Below are 23,984 nucleotides of genomic sequence, written 5' to 3' on the forward strand. Positions count from 1 at the left end.
ATCAAAGACAAAACACTAACACACCTCTCCTTGTTCTAGCATCTGTTCTTTGAAAGATTCAATCAGTTGACTCTGACGATCAATTTCATCATCTTTTTCATCCATCTGTGCATATAAGCGTGCTCTCTCCTCTTCAAACTTTGCTCTTTCTTCATTGGTCATTGGTTCAGCAGATACTTGAGGTACTAAGTTAGGCAAGTTAACCACAGAAGAAGATTCAGAAAGACTTAAGGCACTGGTCTCTAACTCCTTAGTAGTTAGTTGTTCATCTTGAGGTACTGATTCACCTAAAAGATAGTGCAGAATTGCTCAATATCCTTATTTTTTTTTAAATAATGGAAAAATACTTGAAATGAACACTATCTCAAGTGTAAGGATTGCAATAAACATAATATTTAAACACAAACTTGGTTTGTTTTTAATCTTACACAAAACTACACGAGGGCCATCTGTGCTATCCAGCCCTAATTTAGCAGAAAAAGACTAGAGGGAAGGCATCTAGTCATCACCACCCACTGCCATTTCTTGGGCGACTCTTTTACCACTGAACAGTTGGATTGACTGTCACATCATAATGCCCCTACAGCTGCCAGTCAAGTGTCCTAATCACATGGCTATATCAAACTCACAAACTATGGAAAAAAAATGTATTACTTATAATGCACCCTAATCCTCTTTATCTTTTATTATTTTTTTGTAAAAAGACTGGTTTTACTACTAATTATACTGGAACTTTTACAATCAATTCATTTTTCAATAAACTGGTCAAAAATAATCATGCCTATATCAAATGAGAGAAGTCATATTCAATTTCACATGCAAGAACTATACATTTTAATTTTCCGTCATTTTTTTCTTTTTCAAAATCCATTTTTTTTCTATAAAAATATGTCCAGTTCAGCTTCTTTAAATGTTTGTATTCTGTATTAATAAGACTTTTTTTTAGCAATAAATATTCAACTTAAGGTCTGTTTTCAAGATCTTATCTAACACCATCTTTTCCAGGATATTATATTTTATTTCCTATGAAAAAAAAACAAAAACATATGAGATTATACTAATTCTTTACTCCTATTTACTTCAGGAAACTATTCAACAAAATGATGATAGCCTTAACTTCATCTGACTAACCATTTCTCCAACGATTCAGTTCTGCTTCGCGGCTTTTGACAGTTGAACTTTCAACTTAGCACTCCTTTCTTTCTCTTTCTCATATCGCCGCTTCCACTCTTCAGCTGTTAATTCTTCATTCACTACTACAGTGTTCTTAATTGTTTTAGCTCTGCAATTAAAAAAAGAAATATTGATATCAACTACTGACTAATTTAAAATCAAGTTACAGAATAACTTATAAAATGTTGAAAAGCTTTTTATAACACTAAGTTTTGAAAACGTGTTTCAGCCTTGCCCAGAAAAATAATTAGTTATTTAGCTAGTTCGTACAAATGGTTATCTTAATCGGAAGATGTTAGTTATGCTAATAATAATAACAGGGAGAGTAGTGTTAATGCAGTGTGTTTTATTCTATGTATGGATGTTACAAGAGAGAAGCAAAAACAAAATATCTCTATTAAACTTTCTTTGAAAATATTCAATCAACTGACTCTGACAATTGTAACAGATTTAGTGTTATACATTTATTTTAATACCTATGTTTGTTTCAGTTTAATATATATTTAAAAATGCATATAACGTATATTTTGTTAAATGTGTATTGTGAAAGTTCTGCCAATCTCCCTAAATTTGTAGAAGATTCTTGAGTGTAAGAATCAACATACATGTTTTACATTGTTGCCCACTGAACTTTCAAGAACTTTGCCTAAAGATTATAAATCAGCATGTCAAGAGACTTTATATTATTGGCCTGCTACAGTTGGCGTAACATAACCCTCGAAAGTTATAATTACGATAGACATGTGTTAATCTGAAAACTACAGTTATTTGGACAGGAACATTTACAGATTTCAATTCAAACATTACAAACCATTCAACTTCATAGAATTAACTTTGGGTCATTCCATGTCAAATCATCCAGGGAGCTGCAGGTGACCCCGACAGAATGCCTTGAAAAAATTCACATGTGCTCATCTATCCATAAAAAGAAAATTTGCCAAAGATTAAATCAATATCTTTAATAGTCTCTGATTTACAGCCCTGTAAAGTATAAGTAATTTTGTTTTATTTTTGGCAAATTCATTTAAGGGCAACTTTGGCTGCTTAAAGCTGCAAGATTAATGGTGGTAGAAGGCTGAAATTTGCTACACTGACTGAATTAATCTCACAGAATTCAAAAATGGTCTCAAACCAAGTTTATCTCCCTTATGAATTTCATAGTGAGGCTGTAAAATCACCTGAAAACCCCAAATCATAAAAAAAACATTGGTTTATATAGGTGATTTTTACAGCCCCACTATGAAATTCATAAGGGAGATAAACTTGGTTTGAGACTATTTTTGAATTCTGCGAGATTAATTCAGTCAGTGTAGCAAATTTCAGCCTTCTACCACCATTACTCTTGCAGCTTTAAGCAGCCAAAATTGCCCGAAAATGAATTCGCCAAAAATAAAATTAATTATACTTTACAGGTTTGTAAATCAGAAACTAGTAGAGATATTGATCTAATCTTTGGCAATTTTTCATTATATGGGTAGATGAGCACATGTGAATTTTTTTAAGGCATTCTGAGGGGGTTACCTGGAAAATTTTCCAAAATCAAGATGATTTGACATGGAATGACCCCTTTGGATGTTAGTACTTCCACAAAGACTTCAGCTGCAAGAAACTTTATGTGAAACTACAAAGAATAGAGCTGGTTAGTATTTCCCACCAAGTGAAGTGTACTTGTGTATCAGCATAAAATTACTTCACTCTCTGAGAACCATAGATAAAAGATTAAGTTCCAAATCAAATATAAGGCTCAGTATTGTATGCAAGTCTATAAAACTGTTGTAAATAAATTATTATTGGTAATAATCATTATTACAGACTGTATTGTTGTTTATATATTAAAATATATTTATGTTAAGAAAGAATATTGTGTATCAACCTTGTTGGCAAATATCATAAATTTACTACACATTGACATTCAAGTAACTTTTAAATTAAAATTAAAATTTTCAGCTACTTCAAATCGTAATACATAATGAACAACATAGTAAACTGGAGACTCATCCGAGTTAAATTACAATATTTAACATAATGGATTTCATTATTTTTTCATCCATCTGTTCATCTCCTATTGTAGATAAAATATTGCCTTTCAACTAAAACAGATTTCATTGAATTGGGACTTAAAATGTTCATGATCTTGGCATTTAAACTTATTGTATATTACATCATAACAGCATGTCCAAGAACAATCACATAGGCCTGCATAAATACAGCACATATTTATACACTCTGTCAATGTGTCTGAATTCATACTTTTCTATTGTCTATGTACTTAACCAAATCTAAGACCAGTTTATTTTTTTGAAGACAAAGTCAGAAATCTGCATATAGAAAATTTTCTATTAGTATTAAAATATTGTTATTATAAACTTCTGAACAAATTATTGTGACCTAAGATTAGGATAGGTTAAATTATATTTTACTGAATAAATGTTGATAGCATATCAACTTTGTTCTACATTTTAAAACACTAACCACTAGTTTCAAAATTAGGTCCAGATGAGTCAAAATAACAATATTATTGCAATATTGTATTCAGTCATTAATGTTACAATGTAGTAATCTTCTCACTTTAATACTGAAAACCAATGACTAATCTCAATATTTCGAAGAATAATAACAATGAAAAATGTGTTGTATTCAAGTTTAAACATTACTGTAAATTAGTCTGACCATGTTGAAAGTCAAAAATCAATTGCATAGGATCATTCCCTAAGTAATAATTTCCATAGCCACCTTTCTTAGAACAGAAGTTAAACAATTCTTACAGTCAAAACAATGAAAAAAGATAGCCACTTACTCTATATGAACATACACATTTGTAACTGCTGACTATAGAAGATAGCCTTTCACAAATAGCTAATGTACTTAACCAATCTTGCACTTAAAAAAAACACAATGAAATCTATACTGATTACAAGCTGGATTATAAGAGCTAAAGAAATCACTAAATAAGAAACAATTTAATCTATAAAGTTTCAAGCAACCACGCTTCATCAAAATTAAACATCAATGGTTATGTTTGACAAAGAGAGGTTGTTTGAAATGTTAACAGCTTGCTCATTATATACAAAATATACATGAACATTTCTCACTTTTACTGTTTAATCTGATACAGGTACATGCTTGCATATCACTCTAGATATAGATAAAGCATTAGAAACATGACTAAATCTGTTATTACAAAACATTTAGAATACTGAGGTATTAACATGCCACAATTCAAATGAATTTCAACACGAGTAAGCTATCAACCAGCATTTAAACTAATTTTTCAGTACTATCATATTGCATTACATTTAATATAATTTCATCACAAATTTTTATTGTTATTTTGCCTAAATAATCATATTTATGTTAAGTTAAACTGAAGCAACTTTTTGACAGTTCTTTAAAACTTTGTGAAATCTAAAATATGTTCATAAACGTCACCATTTGCACTTCTCACTAAAGGCACATATCACAAGTATACAAGCATTTCTTAAAAATAACACTAATTGATTTTACAAATCTACAATTTTCTTACCTTCTACCAAATTCTAGAGTTGACTTTGTCTCGGTCTCATTGTAAGAGGCTGGAGAACAACAGATTATAATTGTTGTGCGTGAGTTTCCTCCTAAACTTTCTTGAAGAATTCGAGTAAGCTTGCTGTCACGATATGGAATGTGGCTTTTCTAAATGTAAAGCATGAGAGAACTTATGGCAAATATAAACAACATAAAATATCAAAACCAGGTATATGTTAAAATTCAGTATTCATAAAAAAAATTATGCTTAACATTAAAAAATATTTGTATGCGAGACTTGCAACTATATTACACCAAATTATATGATTCAACATGTCAAATCATTGTAGTATTACCTGTTACAAGTAAAACAAGTTAATTATACATTAACTTGTAATGTAAGAATTTATATCATAAAATGTTACCTTCTTAACATATAATATTTAATATGTCCAGTATATTTTATAGTTCCAAAAGTGTTTTATGAACATAAAGAAATAGACATTTCTCACATTTCCATCAGCTAATGCTGAAATTACATTTCCCAGAGCAGAAAGAGATTTGTTGATGTTCTTAGCTTCATCCAAAACCATTCCTTCAGCCCCAGTTTTACTCACCTGCATAAAACAAAAAAAGTTTCATTAAAAATAAATAAAATCCTATTCTAGTGTTCTATTACTTTTAGTTACCTGCTTTTACTTATTTTCTTTCTTTAAGTTCCATTTCATAACAACAAACAACTTGTTCTGTATCAACTGTAATACTGTTAGGCCTAATCCCAATTACAGTTCTGAAAGTTCCTATTTTATCTTAATGCAAACTTCAATACACTACATCTGGTACAGAATGTGATGAATAAGATGTTTATTATACTGTCCTCTATGATTATAATGCAAGTTAATTGTGTAAAGTCAGAAACATTGAAAAGTAAACACTGTGACAGAGCTTCTACATGTAAATCATTAAGTAGACTAAAAACATACATCTATGTGTGCAAGAACAAGAAACTATAGACTTATGTACTTAAACAACCTGGAAAATGTACACTCAGAAGCTTGGTTCTGACAGTAAGGGTGTGAAAGTTATGGGCTACATATTTTTATTTGAGAATTAATTCACTTAATGCACTGAACAGCTAGTTACAGAAAACAGAGATGCCATGTTCACACATTATGCACAACCTTTATTTCATTGATAAGTTGACTTTTTAAATCTACATTTATTTATATTGCAGTGGCTGTTGAAGACTAATCTCTTGAGCATCAGGAACATAATCTGTCATGTCCCAAGACTCGTTTAATTTTGATATCAGTGAATCACTATAAGGTGTTCTTGAATTAAAAAAAAGATTTAACAAAGTCTCTCTTATTCAACATCTCTAAACAAACTGCAAATGGTTCTTGTTAAGAAATTGTAATCTTCCAAAATTCTTACTGCTTTATTGTTTAGAAGGATCACAGTGATTGACAATATACAAAACCTCAGAATATTTCATTATTTGTGTTCAACCACTGTATGTATGTATTTATGTTTTCACATACAACTGAAAAATATGTTAACAAGGCTTTAATATCAATACTGCAATATCTATACCTATTTCCAAAGTAAAAGTATTTGTAACAGATGCTAGAGTACTCAATGATTATGTTTCCAACACAAAAAAAAGGGGCATTTATTATTTGAATATTTTAAAGACATTTCCAATGTTCACACAGATTCACTCTTTCCTTTCTGTATTCTATATTTTACACATATGGAAACTTACCAATAAAACTTAAGGCATAAAGTGAAAACTATACAAGCATATAAAAATATCTATCTATTAGTTTGTTATAACTCAAAAACAAGCAAAAACAAAAAACTGCATCATCCGAGAAGATCTCAGAGTACAAGCATTTTTTGTTTAATTTGTTTTTGTCTCAGCTTGTTTTTTCGAACAAACTAATATAATTAGTCAGAGGTTTGGATTGGCTGTTTTAATGCAGTCCTTCCTTGTGATTTTACTCATTTACCTTCATTAAAACATTATTTTCACTAAAAGAAATATCTCTATACATAAAAAGATAAGGCACCCAACACAATCAAATATGTTACTCAAAAGAAATTTAACAAAATTAGGTATAGACTAGATAAAAAACTTTATTTTGAAATCTGAATTGAAGCTTGCTGTATCTACCTAATTGATAAAACCATCAACTTGTCACAGAAGTCAGAAAAATCTGGATATTTCTCTGAAACTATTCAAATATGTTATTCAATTGAGCTCTAATCATTAAAACCTCAGCCATGTAAATAACAACACATCAGTCTTTCTTATAAGAAAACCCAGAATCAAATACCAGTCCCTATCACAATAAATAGTTTTTCTCAAGTCTTCTTAGAAGACAGGATCAGATTAGTAGCCAAAAACTGGATTTGAATTAATTAATAATTAGTAATAGTAATAAACAAGTAACTAACTAATAACTAAACTTAGATGCTTGTAAAGACTGCTAACTCTGTCAACAAACAACAAAGTTGGAATAAATAACTTCATCTTTTTTTCTTTAATAGCTTAAAACTTACTTTTTCACTTCCAGCTAAATCTACCAAGTACAATTTCCCACTTAGTTTCTTTTGGTTTTCCATATTCTCTTGTTTTACATTTATTAGGAATACACTGTGACTACGGGAACTGTGCTCATTCATATCTAAAATCATTATGATAAATAAAAAAAATGCACTTAACTTGTTTACAGTGAAATGACTTACGAAATATAATCAATGTTTACACTTACAGATGACATTTATTACATTAGTATATATAATTAAACTAGAAACCTTAGTAACTGTTTCAATTGACAAGTATAAATAGTAAACACGATCTTTCTTGAAGTTTAACTCGTCATTCTACATAAGTCTGATTAAAATAAATACAGTGATTTTTGTTTTAAACTGTATTTTAAAATCACAGCAATGCTTTTCGTATACAACCACAGATACGTTATGACACATTAAAATTTCAGTTTCATCTTTCTTCTGCATAGTATTTACACACACACACACACACACACACACACACACACTGCTGGCCGAAATCTTAAGGCCAATGAACATAAAGAAAAAATATGCATTTTGAGGTGTTAGACTCAACCACTTATTTGAGTGGAGCTTTGAAAGATGAAAATAAAAAAATATATAAATTTTTACCTTATTAAAAGAAACATGCATAATGCTTGAGCTGAAGCAAACAAAGCAACAAATCAATATTTAATATTTAGTAATAATTTCTCTAAAAACTGAAAAAGAAACCCAACTAAGAATGAAAAATGCATTTATGCCAATTGTTCAATTATTGTCATAATAATACAATTTTGCCAAAGTATTTATTTAAGAAGGAAAATTTAAATAATGTATAAAGATATCAATTGTCCTTTACCAAAAGAAGCAATGTGTAAAATAATCCAGAATATCTGTCTTTCATCAAACAATACTTAAACAACCTTAACTATCCTAACATAAAAAAAAAATTTTTTTTGTTCTTTACTTAACATTATGAAAGGTACTGAAATAATTACAAATACACTTTTGGTATTATAAATGTGTTTTGTTTTTTCCCATAGGAAGATGCAAGTCTCAATAAATAGCATACACAAAGGTCAAACATTTTGCCTAGGGAAGCCAATGTTATTCATTTTTCTGGGCTGATTATTAGTCCCAATTTGGCCCCAAGTATACCTGAATATACAAAGAATTATTTACTGTCATTAGATGATTTTCCACACTTTAAATGCTTGCAAAAGAACAAAAACACACAACAAAAGATGAAACTAGAATTAAAAGATGACACCATGGTTAACTGTAGCAAAATAAGATGTTATCTTTTAATTCTATTGTAATCTCGCTTTATTTGTTAATTTCTTACAAGAGGTTAATAAATATGTGTTAAATATTTTAGTAAAAAAGAAGATATACTTGTCACAGCTATGTGTCTGTTTGCTTTTCCTTCATCAATAACTTCCATCACTTCTTCTGGACTAGTGACAAACTTTTCTGTTGCACCCTAATGGTGAACACAAGAAAGCATTAATACTTCGAAATATAGCATTGGAAAACCTAAACATTAAATCCATCCATTTGGTAAGCTATATGTTTTTATCAAGACACTTGCAAATAATGTAAGATGTAAAATTATGATCATTGTAGCTTTCATAAACTTCAAAAAATTAATTAAAATGACAAACTTCTTAAGATATCATTCTGTTTACTTATGGCTATAAGCATCTTTAGTAAAACTGCAATTTTAGCAGGACTGAAATAAAAGTGCACAGAAACATCTGAATAAAAAATACAAAGTTGGAAAATAGATATTCATTAAAACACAATTAATATCTACATGCTTATAAGAGTTTACAAAGTAAATTGCTAATTAGGTTAGTTTAAGAAACTGCCTACAGGAAGTACAAGTTAGGACAATAATTAAACATTAATTACTTTAAAAGTTACCACACTATCAATTATAAATAATATGTATTCTAAAAATGGTTGGTATGGGTATTAAAATTTTATTTTAATTAATGTATTAATACCCATACAAGTTGTCTTTAGAATACATATTTACTTCAAGTGAGTTTCTCATCAACACAAATTATAAATAATATTTTTAAACCCATTACATTCAATCACTATAGGGGTTGTCAACCAGCAATGGTTAAAATGCCCTTTTTCAATAAATAAGAGAGGTCATAAATGTGCTTCTTACATATTTTTGGCACCTTTGTATTTTTTTCATTATTTAGCATTTTTATTTGCATTCAGCTGCAGAAAACTTAAAATGTTACTAGTTTACTGAATTCTTGCACAAAGTTATTTGAGGGTTGTCTGTGTCAGACATTCCCTAACTGTGAAGTGCTGGACTAGAGGGAAGGCAGCTAGTGTGTTTTTTTTAAATCCATACATGTGATACTTGGGTAGTTATTTACCTGTAAATGCAACAGTGAAAGAGTTAAGAATCACACTGAATAGACCAAACTATCAGAAGACTTAAAACTAGAAAAGCTATTTTTGACTCATTAATATCTCCTTAGTGTCATCTACCACCAGCAACTACCACCATAAATATGATTATTCTCAGGACATCCAAATTAACAACCAAACTTTACATACAAACAAATTAGCAAATAATACCAAATAAAAAAAGAAAATTCAACCAACTGAAAACCACACATAACTGTTTCACACATGCTACTAGCCATGACAATGATTGTTATGTTATTACTACAGCCTTACTATAAATACATTTCTGAACAAAAATTAAAAGAAAAAACAAAGCACATGGCATTGAAAACTGTAACAGTACAGGGTCAGGAAAGTTACTTTTATTCAGGGTTATTTAGTCAATGAAAAAGGTAATTGTAAATGAGCAGTTTATTGTTCTCATCTGAAACAATCAAAAATATATTGAAAGAGTAGTTCAGAAGATAAATACTTCTGATTAAATTACAAGTTTTTCATGGTATCTAATATTTATAACTTGTACTTTCATGATATTAGAAAAACATGTAGGTTCAAAACGTCTTCATAGAAACGAAATAAAAACACTATAGCATGAGCACTTTCATAAGGTGGACCTTTCTTCTTCAAAGACAAACTGTGGGTGAAAAAGAACTAAAAAGAAAGGAGTCCACCTTTTGAAAGTGTTTGGGTTAAAAAGATTTTATTTCATTTCTACTTGTCATCCTAGAAGTTATAAGTCTGCTTAATAACGTATCACATGAAGTGTCTCTGTTAGTTATAATAATAAAGTTAACCTTACCTTTACATACGGAACTCTGTTTTTGTCTTCATGGACTGAGAGGTTTGTTTTTGACACTGAAGAATAAAATTACTGCATGAACCACCATAAAGAAAATTATATAGAATACATGAAGTGTTTCAATCCATTTATATTTATGTTAACAAAAACAACAGTTCCATAAAAAAAAAAAATTACTTTTTGAAATAAAACAACTTTGAACATGACAACTGCAACCAATATAAAGTTGCAATACAACAGATTTATCAGAACTACATTCTGACATTATCCGAGATTTTTTTATGTAGTACGATGCCACAGAAAATTGACTGTTTTTGGGAAAGTACATTCCAAGGCAATATATTCATACATTCACAATATAATGACATGTTCAGATCAGGAGTTTAGAACTTCCATGGCAGAATATCTCTTGTACTTAATAGGATTAGAAAACAAATATATGAATCAACTTCGTGCATCAGGACCATGCAGAAACAGACCTAGTTATGGTAAGCAAAGTATGGCATCTAGTAACAGGTGAGAATCTGAAAACACAAAAGTTGTTGGCAAGAGCCATTCACATAACCCAAGATCACAGTGTACAACATAATCAAGAAGGATATTTGTGTGGAAAACTAATACAAGTCACAAGTACCCAAACTGCTTCATGACCTATCTGTTCAGCCATTGCTTATTACAGTTAGCTGAAGAATAAAACAGATTTTCAAGCTATTCTACATAAAAACCTGCCATACAAATCAAATTTATTAGTCATATCATCTATAGGATTTTTTGTGATCAGATTTTTGAAACAGGTGCTGGTAAACCATTATTCTTATACAATAGATGGATTATGGAAAGAGTGTAGAGAGAAATGTCAAATCTAATATGACAGAACCTATGTCAATGAAAACTAAACTGTAGGACTATTGTTAAGATGCACTGCCATCAAACAGAACATGACTGAATGTGGTAGCATAGAGTATAATGATATATTGAATCTTCAAAACCATTCCAATACACACACACACATATGAAGTTGCTAAGATATTACTATTGGAACATAATTAATAATAAAGATTTATAAAAGTTATGCAACAAAATCATTATAATGTTTAATAAATGATAAGCACTTAAATAAAAAATAAACAAAATGAACAGACCCAAAGGTAAATGTATTAGAAACTACAGTAGAATTAGTTTAAAAATACGATAAAATGTCCTTATATTAAGGATATTTTATTTCAAAATCACAAAAACATTGGTATTTGTTTTTTACAACTAATAATGTAGTTAAATTAATATTTACAATTATGCACACTTTTCTCCACATTAAAAAAATGCAAAAATTCATAAAAAATACAAACCTATGGTCTAAACTTACCATCTAAAAGATCTCTGATCTTGTCAAGGTAAATTTCAAAGTAAGATACCTAAGTAAACAAATAATTATCAATAAACATAGTGAAAATATACATATAATATACTGTTTGAAATCACCAACTGCAAAATCATTTTTACCAATTAACAAAACATTTATTTAATTATTTTTTGTGTGACAAAAAGTTACATATCTGGATTACACATTATCATAACAAGTCAACTACTACAGTATATGTACCAAATAAGTGTGTTTAAAAAAACTATAATGAGCACATCATCTTACAAAATGAATTTTAAAATAATAAAAAAATAACAATCAATGAGAACAACGTATACATTTCCTTACAATATTTTATATTTAATAACAATGTTATTTGGAAAATTATGTATTTATTAATCCTCTGCAAAATCTGTGGTCTTGAAGCAAACAATATATGGTAACAATGAGCTTTATATGCATTTGAACAAAACTTTATTTTCTGGGAACTAGCAATTTTTCACTGTCTAAAGATTCATTTAACAGTTTCATCTGACATATGTAAAGAAAATAGCTATTAATGTTTGGATTACTAACTTTTCTTTTGGTCAAGTTAATGAAATTAGGATGTAACAAACATAATATTTGATAGTATACTTTAAAATTTCCTACTTGTGTTACACTTTTGTTACTTCAACATAATTTATTAATTTATAAGAACAAAAAAAAATTACAAATTACTTTTAAGCACACAGTTCAGCATAAGTAGTTATGCTAGCCTTACCTTAATATGAAATTCTACATTTTCATCCATGGAATAAATATAATTAAATATATCATTCACAATACGTGGAATTATTCCTTGCTTAATTGGGTCATCCATAATACCCTGTAACAAATGGAAATATCACATTATTTCTTTCATATCCCTACCAATGAAGTTAAAAACTGTTAAGGTTGCAACAGAAACAAGTTATGATGTACTTAAAAGCATATTCAACATCACAACAAATAAAAATACTATTATAGTTATCACAGACCAACATGATACAGTTTGAAATGAGAACCATCTCAAAATCAAATATCAAAACTTTGCAGGACAGTGACTGAAACTCAAATGTTACTTCCTGGGTGATAAAAGTTTGCAACTTACATGTGTCAGGTACACCATATATCATTTTACCTGAAAGAAGTAAGATTTTTCTCTCATATTTCTTAGTTCAGGTAGGTACAAGTATAATTTATACATTTAAATACATTTGCTAATGAAATTACATGTATGTAAAAAATACCTTTAGATGGACTATTTTCATTCTGTTTCCAAATTTCATCAGTGGATAGATGTATCCATTGGCTTTGAAAAAAAATTTCCCATAATTTTTAAATAAATAATTATAAATTGAGTCACTATGTGACAATGTTTAGCTATTCAAAATGTAAGGTGATGCACGTAGGTTTTCACAATTTAAGTTAGTGTTACAATTTAAATGGGAATACATTAAATACTGTGGTTGAAAAAAACATAGTGTTTTGATTGAAAAATCACCTAAGTCATGTAAACAGTGTATTGTGGCTACCAATAGGGCTAATAAGATTTTAGGTAGCATCCACAGAAATACTGAATACAAGACAAGTGATAGTATTGTTTCACTGTATATATCACCTGTAAGTCCTCATTTACAGTAGTGTTTACAGTTCTGAGCTCCCTTCCTCAAGAAGGACTTTGAATTACTGGAGAAGGTTCAGAGAAGAGCCACTAGGATGATACCTTGAATGAAGAGAGACTAAAATCTCTGAACTTGTTTTCTCTAAAGAGGAAAAGGGTCAGAGTGAATTTGATTGAGATGTTTAAGATTATTAATGGTATTGATAATATAAATCCATGAAACTGTGTTTAGAAGTGAAAACAACAGAACAAGGGGTCAAATTCAAATATTGGCAGCATAGGAGTCATCTACAGTACAGACAGTATTACTTTTCAAACAGGGTGGTTGGCTTTTGGAATGAGCTTTCTTCAAGGATGGCAGAGTCAGATAATTTAATTGAGTTCATGAAAAGATTGGATGAATACATAAGTAGTAAGGAGTGCTTACAATCAGATGCTTGAAAGGACATCATTTTTGTCCCTATAAAATTTTATGAATTTAAATTGATTTAACCAAACTGTAAAATTACAAACAGAAAGAGATATTGTAAAAAACTTTAAGCTGATTCCACACAGTGCATGAGAGATACATGATTAAATATAATTTGATGCTATTTTCTCTAAAGGAACCTCTCTGAAACTTTGTAATAAAGTACTCAACTGAGTTTCTACTGGGCATATTTTTTTAAAATATTAATAATAAAAGCATTAAAATGGCTACAGTTGAATTGCTATTATTATTTAATCTCCATGTTTAACTTTTTTTGCAGAATTTTTAAGTTTTAGGTAAGCCTGCATACTACACTATGTTTTAATACCTGCCACACAAGCCACCCTGGCATCCTGATGTGGATTAAAGAAAAAAGGTGTTTGACACTATTTAGTAGGTCTAACTCACTGGACAGGACCTGTGACCTGACTCAACACCATGAAAGCCAACATGGAAAAGTTAACTTTGAAATGCAAGTCAAAATGATGTAGCAATGAAACATGCTTAAAATGTTCTAACTATGGTTGTGATTGCTATGATTTAAGTGTACTGATTAAGCTAAACCATGAGACCAGGTACAATGAGAAAACAACAATCTCCAAACTGTGTAGTATAATTTAGCGGCAATGGATACAAACTAAGGATGCTTAGATCCAAAGTCTAGTACACTTAGCACAAGACTATACCCAAGTCTCACTCTAAATGAGGCCAAGTGGTTCTTCACAGATATCACTCATTATTTTATTACATTAATAATGAAAACAGATGGCATTTCTAAGCTGTCATTCACATCTTAATACAATCAAAATAAGGATTAAAAGGAACTGTCCATCACATTTATCACTACTTCAGGAGAATAACTGCTATGTACATATTGCAATTCCTAGTTCACTGTTTTTCCCCCAGGTGGGCTCAGCAGAGAGCCTGATGTGGCTTTGCAAGAAGAAAACATACACAGTTCACTGTTTTAGTCATTACATACATTACAGATAATAAATCTTGTGGTATTTTTATTGTTTGGCAGCACACTTAACACACAACAATCAAAGTATTCAGCTTATTTCACACCTCATTTTCTGTAGAAAATTATACATAAAATCATCTTTAATCTACTTCAAATTGGTAAATATTTAATAAGTTCAAATGTTCAGACAATTAGTATGAATCAATCTATCGTAGAAGCAAAAATACAAAGCTAAATTCTATCATGATTTCTTAAAGAAAGAAGCCTTGCCAACTTAAAGTTTTTGTAGTGCAGAATTCTCAGGGTTTTCTCTCTCTCTCACACACACTTTTCTCATAATGCACCCTCTCCTTCACCTCAATCCAGATTAACTTGGTAAAAATGTTAAGTGGCCTTTATTTCTTCTCTTTTTGTTTGAAACCTTCATTTTGGGAATGAAATTTACCATAAACATAAATAAATTTAAAATAGTGTCTGAAGTTTCTTCACAAGGTTCATTCCAGTATTGTGTCTCCCAGTCCTTAGACTCTTAGAATTAGATTTATCAAACATTGCATCTCAAAATCGTTAAATGTTTGATGTGTTTATTTCAGACTTATACTATCCTGAGTTTTTTAACCAAATTTACTTAAAATATTTTAGCTCCATTCCAATTTCCTGAATATTTTCTTACAAGTTGTACATAAAAATAATAACGTATTTCACTTTTGTACATAGGACATCATAGATTTATAAAGGTTAAAATAAAGTGGTAATTTGATTTTTAGGTTTACACTTATAGTATTTGAAACAATAAAGTACCTCCATCGTGTGTGTTTTTCCACTAGATGTTTGTCCATAGGCAAATATTGTTCCATTGTACCCCATAAGGACATCTGCAGAGTAGTAACAGAAAATATTACATCAAAATTAAGAAACAGTATTAACACGAAAAGGTAAAATTTTCACTTCATTTGTCTTTTTCATATATAATTCTATCCATTAATAGTGCGAGTTAAACACTAAACTCAGTCTGTAAGACACTATTTCATTTTTGCTACATATAATATAACAGCAGGCGAGTCAAAGTCTTATACGAGGCTCATCAATCTGGTTGGAATATAATATGGTGGTGGTCAAGATGTTCGGTATATCATCAGCTACTTGAACAACAACATTCAGTGTGAACTAAATTAAATTAGAACTATAATTCTCATTAATTTTAATAAAGTCCTTACACATGAGAATTATGTTTTCATTTTTTTATTATCATCAAATTATTTACTCTGGTATCAAACTGTATTTATCTTTAATATCTTTCTATCTAGTTTACTCAAGTTAACACTAATCATCACTCAGGAGAACTGTCAAATGCATTATGTCAGTCATACAATAACTGCTATATCCAGTTCTGACATGGCCTACAGCCCAATACCATGCTTTATCAGGCTAGTTGAGATACAACAGATGCTATTTATATCATCAAATACTTAAATAACAATTGTTTCTGTATGAGCTACATTAAGTTTTAGATATGTTATTCATTACACATCAGAATTATGTTATATATTTGGGTATTAAAGGTTTTCAGCTACAAAGTTTCAATTTCCTTACTGCATAATGATATGGAAATGTAGGCTATTTTCCACACAGAACATATTTAAATGTATAATCATCCGTCAATGGATCTAAAAACATTATATCGACTACACCTCTTACATATGTGTTAATTACATATATAAATCAAGATTTTTGGAATACAATGTACACAATATTTTCACAGTCCTAGCCCTCTAAAATATCTTGGAAATGGTAATATACATGTTTACAAATAATGTGTATGTAAATGTCACAGTGTTCTAATAAGTAAAATTTACACAAGCTAGTGGCTGTTTCAGACAAAACATTGTGGAGCTATTATGTGATGAAGAAAGGCTCGTAAACCTTATTAATATTTGATGATACATCAGTGGTATACAGGTCTTAGCATTTCATTAGACCAAAATCAGTTGTGCATAATGTGCTAAAGAAATTGAAAACCACCAGGCATTATAATATGAAATATCAGAAAGGTTACCCAGAACAAATTACTCTTTGACCCATGACATTAAATCCATTATCCTTAAACTTAAACAATAGTTCAGGATTAGAGCATAACACATACACTGTGAGCAAAGATATCAATGTTGTTGGTTTTGTGACAGACTTTAGTGCATATAAATTGTTCATCACAGTCATATAAACCATCAGCACCTGTAGTGACAAACTTGATGGAAAAACAGTATAAAACTATCATGTGAAGCAAAGTATTCTACTATCTATTGTTTGCTCTGATGGAAGGTTGGTTCAGTAGCAACCTGACTCATATACTGAATAAGCTTGCACATCCCCCCTGTGAATGGTAGTTATGGAAATATCATAAGGTTGGATTGTTTTAGCTGTGACAAATCTTAAAACACACAGGCTCATTTTAATCCAAGCTGTAAGTAAAAATCAGTTTGATTTGTGTTGAATTTTCCACAAAGCTACACAATGACTATATGTACTAGTTGTCACTAATTTAGAAGTGAAAGACTAGAGGAAAGGCAGATAGGCCCTCACCATCTACCAGTAACTCTAAGGCTACTCTTTTACCAACAGATAGTGAGATTGACCATCATAACTTATTGCCCCCACAGCTGAAAGGGTGAGCATGTTTGGTGGGATGGGCATTTGAACCCGTGACCCTGAGACTGTGAACAGAACACCCTAACCATCTGGCTATGCCAGGCCTGTAGGTAAAACTGAAACTATAATAATTGTTCCACCTCAAAAACCAAGGAAGGAGGATGTTTCCACTGTGATAAAACTAAACACACACAAAAATGTAATGAAAATTACTTGCCCTCTAATGGTCTGTTTTCACAAACTTGAATAGTTGTTTTTGTTGAAACAATTACATTATGAATGCTGTGTAAACAGGTCATTAGAATGGTAAATTCAAAACACTCTGCATTTTAATATAATTTGACTGAGGTATAAAATGAAGGACATCATGTTACTAACTTACCTTTAACAATGGCTTTTGCTGCTTCATTGTATATTTTTTCTTGAGTGGCATTAGGCTTGAAAACTTTATCATACAAGTACACCTTATTCTGTCAAAGAAAAAATATTACCAATTTATTATTAGTAGAAATGACAATAATAATTTCAAGTAACCAAAATTCTTCACACAGTACAGGCATTATAATCAAAGCTTTAATACTGCAATGATAAGTACTTCAGGAAAACTGAAATTTAATAATTTTTCTCCCACGAAAACCATTTACTTGTAAATGAGGTATATATACACAATGGTTTCAGTTTATTCTCAAATTTCAATGACCAGAGTAAATATTCAGCCCTTTTTACAAACTTAATTTAAAGGATATCCACTTCCTTTCTTTATATACGTGTAACAAGAAAAACTCATTTATATAGATACCACAGTCAGATACCACATACAAGGCACACATTTTTTGATACATACAGTACAGTTAAGTGTTTGGTAAAACTGACTACTTAAATCTTACTGGAAATTATAAGATAATGTAAATAATTTGTTCATTCACCATTTTCAAAAATGCTCAAATGAGGCCCCATATAACTGAACAAAATGATTATTGTATGCCTTATGTTAAGATCTCAGTTATGAACACAAATTTTGATTTTTGTATGTACATTGACACTTACACTTTATTTTAGCTGCTGCATAGAAGATCATAGAATGACTCCGAGTTTTTCAAGTAAAACCTTTTATCTCATAGTCCATCTTCTGACTGATTTGAGATCCAATTATAGTTTTGGGCTCAGGAGATCAAACCTTTTCAAGTGATGTATTTGACCATGCACAAGGTCTCATATTAATTTACTCTAATCTTTCCTAAAATAATTTCAATTTGATGGTAGACTGGTTGGTATCCTCATAAGAAATGAAATCAGGTATATGCGACCACATTTTTATTTCAAGTGGGTCCCTCGTCATCAAGAATCGGGTATATTCAACCTCCATGCTTGGTATTGCTGGTGCACAAAAATATAGCTCATAAAAAGACGGAAAGTCTCTCAGTTTAATATACTCTAATTCAGCCTCAAATGCTGCAGCTACTGAGGATTCCCTCTTGTTTATGTTTTAAAGTCTTACTGTCCCTTTTATCTGTTAAGTATTTTGGTATTATTTCTTATTTTGTTTTCACTTCCCTTTACAAATTATATTCAATTACCTACTTTCTTCTTAATAGAAGAAAGATATATATACTAGAAATACATTTAAATTTTGAACTTAAGTATTATAAAAGTTACCAGTTATCACATTCTTGACCATTGATCACTTAATTACCTGTTCTGTGCCACTAGGTCACTGCAAACAGTCAAATCTGACCACCGGTGGTGTTAGTATATTAATATTATTCATCACAATTACAATATATAACAACAGCATTATGGCTATAAAACTATAGAGAACTACCTTAACTGATGTAAACATTTGAAATTATATTATGTAAAAGTGAAAGTTAATACTGTAAGATAATCACATATTACTTTGCTAAAAATGGGAATTTTGTTGTTGTTAAGTGCAAATCAACACAAGGCTATCAAGGGTATCAAAACCCAATTTATTGGTATTATTAGCGATCCAACTTACTGCTGAGTCACTAGCAGGTGATAAACATAAAATAACATCAATTGATGTTTCAACTATAGCTACATAATTGCAACAAAACAAAAAATTCTATGTCAAATAGATCACTGCAGTTCTATCTTTGTGTAATAAAGAAAACAGCTAAAGCTGCAAGGTAAAAAGCATTACACCAATTATAAAAAGAATTGTAATAAACTAGATATGTACTGTAAGTTCTATTATTATTCAAATCTTAATGTTCAATGCTATTTTAAAATAAGCATGTGTATGTATAGACTTTTACGGCATACCAGAAATTTTTGAAAATATGTTTGATTTTAAATCATGGATGTTAAATGATAAAATGCTATATTACATTGTTGATTGTTCTTAAGATCATTGTTGCATATAAACAATGCATTTTGAAAATGGTAAATTCATACTTATATTGTATAATTGTCATTTATCAAGCTAATTAATGTATAGGTTCAGAGAACAAATAATTTTTTTTTACTTGTTTGTTGTTTAGCACAAAACTATTATATTACACCCACGACCTTAATGTGAGGAGTATGATTTTATGGCCAAAGCTCATGAACAAAAAAATTTTCAGATTCACAGTTCGAGCATGCTAATCACTCAGCCACACCTAACCTTTTAAATGTTAAAAACATTTATCCTGTAAAAATATTCACTATTCTTCCATCCATATTCTAAATTCAGAAAAAAAAAAAAAACTGGTTAAGTAATTTATAAACACCAGGGAATAGATATAAACAAACATATACTGCAGCTGACAGAAATCTGTTGCTTTGTTTAAACTTTTTGCTATAAATTCGTTTGTTTGTAGTGAAGCACAAAGCTACACAATGGGCTATCTATGCTTTGCCCACCACAAGTAGCAAAACCCGGTTTTTTGCGTTGTACGTCCGCAATCATACCAGCGTACCACTGACCCACACACTGGCGGTCTTGCAAAAACTACTCTTCGAACTGACCATTACTTATTCTTAAAAAACAAATAAACCAAAGAAAGATTAATGTTGATTTTTCAAATAAAATTAGCAAAACGTATTTCTCACATCGTACTCTCTGTTGGTTGATAAAATTATCAGAGTGAACTATATCAACGTTCGATTCCCACAGTAAAATCAAATTCTTGTCTTACGTTTATAGACGAGACTCCAATTATGTACAATTACATTTAGTACATGTACTAACTTTAGATTACTAAATATACGAATATACAGAAGTGTGTGATCTAAGTGTAGGTCTTCATTAACCTATATATATATTTAATATATCCTTATAAAAGATGGTGTAGATATGTGTAACGTAATTATACAATTTACGGACGGCCATCGTACGCCTTCTTCGCCTGCTCATTTATAGGTTAAGTTAACAGTTTCGAAGCTACAGCAGCCACGCATTACGAGTGGACTCGGTGCATCACGGTAAAACCTGGCACCATAGTTTTAAAAGTGGAGATTTTTGGATTAAAGATATATTTGTATATTTTGTTTCTAGTTGAATAAACGCTTTTTTCCTAATGATATACCTGAGCATTACCAATAACTGCTATATCCAGTACTAGTAATGTAAATTCAGTAATGTTTAAAAAACAACTTTAACAATTCTATTTGTTCTGCTTCCACCCATTCTTTCAGTTTCAACTACATTTCTTATAGTAGAACAATGTATTATTGTCATCATTAAGAAAATTCAATATTACCGAGTTCTTTATAGGAAAACCAGATACAACACGGAGGTGTTGAAGTCTCTTTATGATAAGATAATTTCAGCAAGTACACTGGGTCTTATCTGCTTATAAACAAACGCCATTCAATCAAGTCTGTTTATAGCAATACACTATCAAATAAAAACTGTTACAATATTTTTAAGTAAAATAGAAATATTCAAGAGAACCCTAAATGTATCAAGTTTGTCTGAAAATTTGAGACTAGCACATACCCGCAAAATATATGTGGTCAAATCAGTGTTCTTTTTGAAACAGTATTTCTTTAATACAGGATTTCTAGAATTAAAAAAAAAAGGAATTCTAATCGCAAATACGGCCTATATTTGATAAAAAGATAAGTTTACAACGTAAGTCGTGTATGTGTTTGCTTTAGTTTAGTTAATGTTTAGATATATATTATTTATTATGAACTCAAAAACAATGGGAATTTAGCTTGATTATGACATTACAGTTTGATAAACTTTGTCTGGGTTCCTTTCTCGAAGCGAGGCTGTCTCTCATTGAGAAAATTCAGTTTCTTTTAATGTTTGGAAATCAACATAAAACTTGTTAAAAAGAAACTAGTGTGTCAAATTTATTCATAAGTCGCTGACCTTCTTATTCTCAACCATATGGCAAGTGGAACACAAACAGTAAATAGTACAGATGTATTAAAACTCGTTACACGTGACTCACAATTGCACTGCAGTAGTATTTCTGGCGCCTACTACCATCAGTCACACAAATAAAAAAAGTATAGAATAAATAATTTGTAAACGTAGAGGTTTAAATAAAAGTGCATTAATTAACAAGTGGTTCTGAAGTTCAAAAAATACAAAAGAATCATAACACTATAGATGTTAGTAACACTTTAATTATTCCACATTTTATTATCTTACATACTTGCTACTAAGCCGAAAATAGCAAAATATGTAAATATTTATGCTGCTAGTCTGTTTGAAACTTGTATATAATAATATACCAGAAAGTTCAAATGATCAAAATAAACGCCTTTACTTCAAAGTAATTTTGTAACTACATGTCAAAAGTCAAAATCGTTCTCACTAGTAGAGACATCGTCATTAGATTACAAGAAGTCTGAGTACCTGTTTTTCGAAAGAATGAAAACAGAAGTTGAATGACATTCTAACCCTCTTCAATAGTAACAGTCTGAGAATGGTTGATTGTTTAGCGTCTATTGGCGCAAAACAACTAAGCTACCTGCGCCAAACAACCAGTAAAAAGGTAAAGTCATTAAAAATATTTAAAAAAGGAATCATACTTAACTGCTGATCAACCAAGTGCCACACCACCATGCATTCGTTGATCACAGAATTTTTCATTTCTGTACAAAGAAAACTGCCAAAGGGTGACTGTATCAGCAGGTTTCAAAAACGTTTCCTGTAAGGAAAGATACAACGGGCAGTAAGAATCAATCAAATCCTTAATGTAATCTATATTTGAACGAAAACACCGACAGTTCCACTAGATCACAGTGGCCAGTTTTATTTACATGGAAGAGAACATGGCGAGGGAGCCCTTCTGTTTTCGGCCACGTTTTTTCTTTATCGGACGAAGGTCTATCAACTTCCATGGATCCTGCCCTGGATCAAATAGGCAGATCTCTGTCTGTGGACATAGGTTCCAGCGACTGAGGGCGTGAATGAATGGTTGTTTTATTTCTTGGGCTGAATAAGATGATGGACCCGGGGAAATACCAGAAGCCGAAGCCAAGCCAAGCCAAAGGAAGTGGAATTGGGCAGTCACTGAAAGGAGTAGCAGGGACAGAGATGAAGAAAGACGTAGATTCATCAACTTTTAATAATAGAGAGCAAAAGATTCTTCAAATGTTTTGCAAATGACACAGCTGGAGGCATGGATAGAACTGTCTACATTCCCATTGTAACAGTGGAATGAAGTGCAACAGCATATGTCTGACATGGAGTTGGGGCCAATAATTTCCGAGCCTCTGGGTAAGAGATATTATTTATAGTGTTCAAGCATTGAACCTCTTTCTCCTTCACCCATTTAGGGCAAGAAATAGAGTAAGATGGATGTGGACCATTACAGTTAACATAGCGTGGTTGTAGTTTGCACTCGTAAGCGTCTCGGTCTTTGTCACCACAACAAGCACACGTTAAAGAATCATGACAGGATGTTTTTGAGTGACCGAACTATTGACACTGGAAACATCTGAGAGGATTGGGAATGTACGCCCGCCGTACCTTTCAGTTCAGATAAATTGCTTTGACTGTGGTAGGTGGATGTGGTAATGTAAACGTCAATAATTCCGTCTTTGCGAGTGGAGATTCGGCGCACCGCTGAAATGCCTTGGCTGGAGAAACAAGCGAGGATCTCAGACTCATCACAGGAGCTTGCTGGCTACCCTAAATCAGTAAAAATGTTGCGCTCTGGAGACATTTTGGTGGAAACATATTCACAACAATATAACAAACTTCTCTCGAAATTGAAGGCTATTGGGGATATACCCATCGAGGTTACTCTCCATACAACTTTAAATTCTTCCAGAGGCGTTATAGTTGAGAGGGATTATAGTTGAGTACACAATTATATTTTGTTTGTGATATTCGTGCAAAAGCTACAGTAGGGATAACTGCGCTCAAATCCATTTCTGAATTGTTATTTTTGTTTTAGCGCCAAACAACACAGTGGGGTACATGCGCTCTGTCCTTTTTGAACTGATAGACTAGAGAGA

At 30.9% G+C, this 23,984-nt stretch overlaps 1 pseudogene across 1 annotated transcript in view; it reads right to left on the minus strand.

The window, feature by feature from the left end:
• Positions 1-23,984, minus strand: part of LOC143252664 (kinesin heavy chain-like) — an 84,940-nt pseudogene that overhangs the window by 24,346 nt on the left and 36,610 nt on the right. Inside the window, exons 2-12 of the transcript XR_013029098.1 lie at positions 17,938-18,025; positions 15,711-15,784; positions 12,595-12,699; positions 11,835-11,883; positions 10,472-10,527; positions 8,632-8,719; positions 7,243-7,367; positions 5,190-5,294; positions 4,697-4,845; positions 1,132-1,282; positions 25-287 (exon numbers count right to left, since the gene is read on the minus strand). The product of XR_013029098.1 is annotated as a kinesin heavy chain-like (transcript). The remainder of the gene's footprint in view (positions 1-24; positions 288-1,131; positions 1,283-4,696; positions 4,846-5,189; positions 5,295-7,242; positions 7,368-8,631; positions 8,720-10,471; positions 10,528-11,834; positions 11,884-12,594; positions 12,700-15,710; positions 15,785-17,937; positions 18,026-23,984) is intronic.

The sequence above is a fragment of the Tachypleus tridentatus genome, chromosome 6 (genome assembly GCF_004210375.1).
Source record: "Tachypleus tridentatus isolate NWPU-2018 chromosome 6, ASM421037v1, whole genome shotgun sequence".
In the NCBI taxonomy this organism is placed as follows: Eukaryota; Metazoa; Arthropoda; class Merostomata; order Xiphosura; family Limulidae; genus Tachypleus; species Tachypleus tridentatus.